The sequence below is a fragment of the Aquarana catesbeiana genome, linkage group LG06 (assembly GCF_042186555.1).
Source record: "Aquarana catesbeiana isolate 2022-GZ linkage group LG06, ASM4218655v1, whole genome shotgun sequence".
NCBI classification, from domain to species: Eukaryota; Metazoa; Chordata; class Amphibia; order Anura; family Ranidae; genus Aquarana; species Aquarana catesbeiana.
Genome location: NC_133329.1, coordinates 109,482,189 through 109,488,188, shown reverse-complemented (window position 1 = coordinate 109,488,188; position 6,000 = coordinate 109,482,189).

Sequence of the window (6,000 nt, the reverse complement as noted above, 5' to 3'; positions counted from 1 at the left end):
GTTCTAATTCTGTAGGGACATTGGGACTTCCAGTGCCCCAGTTCCCCACAGTTAAAGCACCCCTGGTCTGGTGGGTAACCCTGGTCTGGGGAATATGATTGCATTGGTGGATAAGGTTGCATTGTCATTATGTGGGTGGGCGGAGTCCCACCAGTTGGCAGAGTCTGGGTTGGTGTCAGGGAGGGAAAAATGCCACCCTTCTGCTCGAATACCCCTGATGTTTCTCGTGACCTAGCATCCTTCATAAATTCATCGGGGGTTGTTCTGCCCACTTTGGATTAGTGAATTTAAGCAACTGTGTCACCTTTGTATCGCCACCAGCCATAATGGTGGTGGTGAACAATTGGGGGTTGGCGTTATCTACTGCTTTCCACAGACCATATACCCGGGTACAAAATTCATAGAACTTTTCCTTCGGTCCCTGTTTTGCTAGGACAAGTTCCTGAAGTGCAGATGAACCCTTGTATATAGTAGACCAATGATTCCCCATACCTTTCCAAAAAGATACCCAATCCTTATTTTCTTCTATGTGGGCTGTCCATAAGGCATCTACGGGATGCCCTTCTGGGCTGTCAGGGTCAACTATACTAAGAATCCCTGCTATATCTTCTTTATCCAGGCTTGTCCCTGCACTGTATTTTGCAAGGAAAGCACCAGCCTCCCTAGGGCTTTTCTTTGGGCTGGGGCATAACTCCTTTATTTTTGACAGTGTGCCTAGGGGTAGGGGAATATGCACTACCGTCTCCCCTATATGCATGAGTGGTGCTTTAAAGGTGGCACCTAGACTTTCCTGTTCCATGTCTATTTCTCTTTCCTCAGTAGAGGATTCACCCTGCTCCCTTTCCTCCTGTGGGGGTTTCTGGCTTATGGCCGGTTTTGTTTGGCTTCTGAGTGTGGTGGATGGCTGTGAAATTATCTTTTCCTTGGCCTCCTTAATCCTTCTTGCCTCTTTCTCTAGTTTCCTCTCGTACGCCTCTAAATCTTCCCTTTTCTTTTGTATCCTTTCTTCCTCTTCCTGCTGTCTCTTATTAAATTCTGTTTCTCCTCCCATTCCTTTTCCTTGGGGCTTAACTTCCTGACTCCTTCCTCTTCTCCCTTTTCCAGGGACATTCCATCCCTTTCTTCCTTAGTTATCGCAGAATACTCTCTCATTTCACCTTCCCTCTTATCTAGCTCTCTTTTGTAATGTTCTAGCTCTTCCTCCCTCCTAGACATTTTCTCCTCTAATTCCTCCTTTCTCTTCTTAAACTCTTTTAACTTCTCTTCTAATTCCCTTTCCTTCGGATCCAATCTCCTAATCCTCTCTTCTTCCCTCCTACGTATACCTTCTGCCCGGACTTCCTCTTCCCTGTTCCTACTTTCGTTTTCCCATCGTGTAACTTGTGCCTGATCAGCTGCCCCATATACCATGGTAGCCAATACTGCTGGATCCAGAGATGGATACAGCTGAAGACATGGACCCAATGTTCCATCCTCCTGTTTAACCATCACATAAGGGGGGGTGCTTCGGGTGATAGGGCGGGTGAGTTTACAGGTTTTGGTGTAAGGGCTTTAGTTACATACTTTGTTTTATACTTGGCTAAGCATTTGTTCCATGTTTTGTAACAATCTTTCATGTATTGGGTGTCTTCCCATTTCCCAGGTGGGTAAGAGTGCTTGTGCACCTGACACACCTTGCTCACTTCCTTCCACTCGTCCTCAGAACAGGGTCCCACTGGCCCTGGGTCATGTATCCCCAGCTGTTGGCACCTCTCTCTGACCTGTGTCCAAAACGGTTCTACCTGTGGCCCCGGTAGTGTGTTTTTAACATACTCATAGGGAGATGGATTGGCCATGGTCTGGGTTGCCGCAGAATTCCCCATCTAACAACCTTGGTAGTGTATGACTAGTACAGGGACAGAGATGAAAGCAACCTGTTTGTGCTATAATCTGTTCCCTGACTTGGGAATAAGTCCCCTCGTCTGTTATCGCTGTGGGGCTGATATAGCTATGAAGGTTAACCCTCAGTACTCGGTATAGGAAACCCCTCCTTGTGGTAGGGTATACTCCCCTTGCACCAAGTCGGTATGAAAACCCGGTTGGTCTAGTGGTGAGCAGGATCCACGTCCTGTCAACACTAAGGAACAGTAAACCAAAGGTGCAATGTGGGCAGGCGGGCGCTATCTCACTACAGTCAGGCTCCTGTCTTATGTGGTTCATTTAGTGCATATATGTGTAATACTTTAACAAAAAAATCCTCTAAATCAATACAGTACTTTACATTCAGTTGTCATACACATATATTATACACTTATCTCTAATTCTCTAATACTCTAAATACTTACGGTGGTACCTAAAAGGAAAACAAGCAAAATCTTATATATACAGTGGCAAAATAAAGTTACATTATATGAACATGTTATAATAAGTATAATAAGTGCACTTTTCAATATTTTCCCCAAAAATTGGGCGTCCACTTAGCCACTCCTTATACTACGGGCGTATTCTATACTTCCCGAGTTTTAAACACACATATATCTACTCAACACAGCAGTCAGACCAACCTAGTCAGACTATAAAAAACCAAAAAACCTGCGAGCCCTTTAACCCTCCAAGGGGCCAGCCTAGCCCATTGCGAAGGCACAGTTATGTAAGTGGGTGGGTATACAAGGTTATTTGAACAAGGCAAGCATCAACACCAGTTACCAAAAATAGGTAAAAAGGAGTTAAAAATGACTTACCTGTTCAAAACACCCCACTTCTGGTACCAAAACTGTTAGGTGCTTCGTCTTCTCCTTGTGGCCTAGGCTCTTGGAGATGGCTCAGTGGAGGTCCTCGCCGGCGGTTAATCAATAACACATACACACACTAGGTATGCTGAAATGATTACAATTCTTTATTACAGGATTCGCTGTTTTATGCTGTCTTTACAAGACTCTGCCCCAATTTGGGGGCCAATCAAAATGATACACATAAATGTTCATTAGCATATTATTCGGTAATTTCTTAATCTTGTGATTTTGGTAATGTCTTCATCTTGTGATCTTAAATATTAAAATGTTGACCCCTTTAGTTCAAGTTAATAGGTCATTGATTCCTTACTTTCTGTCACTGTCTTTTGACCATGAGATGGCCAACCACAACTTCCTAAAAAAAACTATTTTTAGCTGCCGTTGGCCTTCTCATACCCAGCAACAGTGTACAGAGATAAAAACCACAGACAGATGTTTCCTAAGATGAAAGCATCAGACAGGGATAGACAGACAGGGTGAGATAATTCAGTCATTAAGTAATACTTGTCATAAGATTCAGTCTGTCATATTCACTAAAATATACCAAGATATTTCTCTAATCATATACCAAGATATTTCTCTAATCATAAAGCAAATAAGCAAAACCTGAACATATATCCTCAGGGTAAAATCAATAATCAATCATAATGCAATGTATTATGGAATCTCCTTACACTATCCTCCCCTTTTATTGTCACCCTTCCAATTGGGAACTGGAGATCTTGAAAATTCTATGAATATACATACTTTCAGAAAGTACTTATTTAAGTCTGCTCTAAGCACATACTCTACTTACAGTGATGATATGCTAGCATGACACTCTCTCTCCCCTTTCTCTAAGTTATATATATATATATATATATATATATATATATATATATATATATATATATATGTATGTATATATATTTATATTATATACACACACAGTATACGAGCATTTCACAAGACAAGCTACATTTAAAAGAAAAAATCCTGACTTGATTTGCGAGCGATGTCTCGCAAGACAGGGCTCAAGCCGCTGGTGTATATATTGCCATATATGGCCAGAGGTCCGGGGGTGCTGAAGAACTCGGAGACACTCCCAGCTTAAGGTGCGTCGAAGAACCCGAAAGTGTCAACAGTTCCCGAGTGTCTCTGAGCGTTACCATTGCCCCCGCACCTTTGACCACATAGAGTACTGCATACACCAGCAGTGGTTGTAGAACGAATCATCTACGTTTCCATTATCTCTTATGGGGAAACTCGCTTTGACATACGAGTGCTTTGGATTACAAGCATGCTTTTGGAACGAATTATGCTCGTAATCCAAGGTATTACTGTATACACACACACAGCCGGTAAAATAAGTACTGAACAAGTGACAATTCTACTAAGGAAATATATTCCAAAAGGTCCTATTGACATGAAATGTTCACCATGCTATCCACATTCAGAAGTTTTGAAATCCTTCTGTAACCAATGCCATCAATATATTTTGCAACAATAAGGCAGCAAAGGTCTCGAGAGAGCTCTTTGCTTTTACTGATCATGAGATGTTTCTTGTATTACACCTTGGTAATGAGACACCTTTTTATAGGCCATCGGTTGAGACTGAACCAGCTGATATTAATTTGCACTGACAAGGGGCCGGATTGCTTTCTAATTACTAATAGATTTCAGCTGGTGTCTTGGCTTTTAATGCCTTTTTGCACCTCCCTTCCTTCATGTGTTCAATACTTTTTTTCCATGTCATTCCATTTTATTACACATAACTTCATTTCCTGACGCATCATGGCAGCACACACAATGGGTTGTGACTCCGCCTCCACAACCTGATAGGACTGGTTAGCTATAAGTTTTGAAGAGGAGCCCACCGCTGCATTCTCCTTTTTTTCCTCACCTAGATGGTTGGACCGGTAAAAGCTGAAGAACCCCTTACCGCTTCGCCCCAGCTAGGTTCAAGCCTCTCCTAGTTGGAAGCCCTGCTGTACAGTCTCTAAAAGAGCTTTATGCAAGGGAACCCCACTCTGGTGGTCTCAGGGGTTAGAAACAAAACAATCCACCTGTGCCTTACAAACCTTAAAGAGGTTTTTGGTGACATCTGCAGCGGCCTCCAGGTACTAGCTTTCTTTCCTTCTCTGCCCTCTCCTGACATGCTGTATTTCTTTATACACATCTGTGTAAGGGGGGCTCCAGGTGTGCTGGGCGCTGTAGTCCCACAGCGTCTTCCTACTATGCATAGCTATGCATAGCACGGGCTCCAGGGCGCACAAGATCTGACATAGGCGGCGTTAGGGCACGCCAGATTCCAAGATGGCGCCGGACACCGCAAATGGCCACTGCGCATGCGCGGTCGTGACGTCAGAGCCACCGCGACGGCGGTATATTTAAAAACGAAAGAAATCTGTCATTTTGCCTCTGTGAGCCCCAGAACATCACCACAGTGCTGCCTTGTGTTTATTTTTCTGATCCCTGACACTGGTAAGTCTGGAACTCTCATCCTCTCTGCTAAAACTCTGCATTTCTATTCTCTGGGCACCTCCTGCCTTTTTAAAAAAAAAAAAAACAAACACACATACAAACTTTTTTCCTTTCAGATACACTCTATCTCCTTTTTATGGAGGCCGCTGCTCCAGCAGACCATCCACGGGCTACAAGGTAAGGGGGGACAGACATTAGGTAAGTAGTGAAGAGGAGTAAAAGAGAGCCTTGCCACTAATGCTATATTATTTGATAGCTCTGGCAGATCATCAAGATCAACGCACTCCAAACGCAAGGACCGATCACCTTCAAAACATTCTCAGTCCAGACGGAGTCGGTCAAGAACCTCATCCCACCACCATAGAGATGAGACTTCATCCCGCCAAGCTCGCGATGACCATCGCACCCATCCTGCGGCAAACGCCTGCTGGGTTTGCGGAGCAGTAGCACTACCCGCTAAGCTAGTCTGCCAAGTCTGTTTGGATGAAGCAACCCGTGAAAAAGAAGCGGATGCAAGGGAAGCATCCAATATAATAAAAGAATCTGTGAAAGAGTCTATCATGCAAGTGGCAGCCCACGAATCCATCAGACAGGCTTCAATGGCCTCAACCTCTTATACGCCGCAAGATCTCTCCCCATCAGCCTCCCATACTCTTCAGGAAGACTCCCCAGAAGAGGAAGAAATTCTAATACCCACTTCGTTTGATTTTGCGCTTATAGACCCCTTCGCAAAATCTGTAAAAGAGGCAATCGGTTGGGAAGAGGA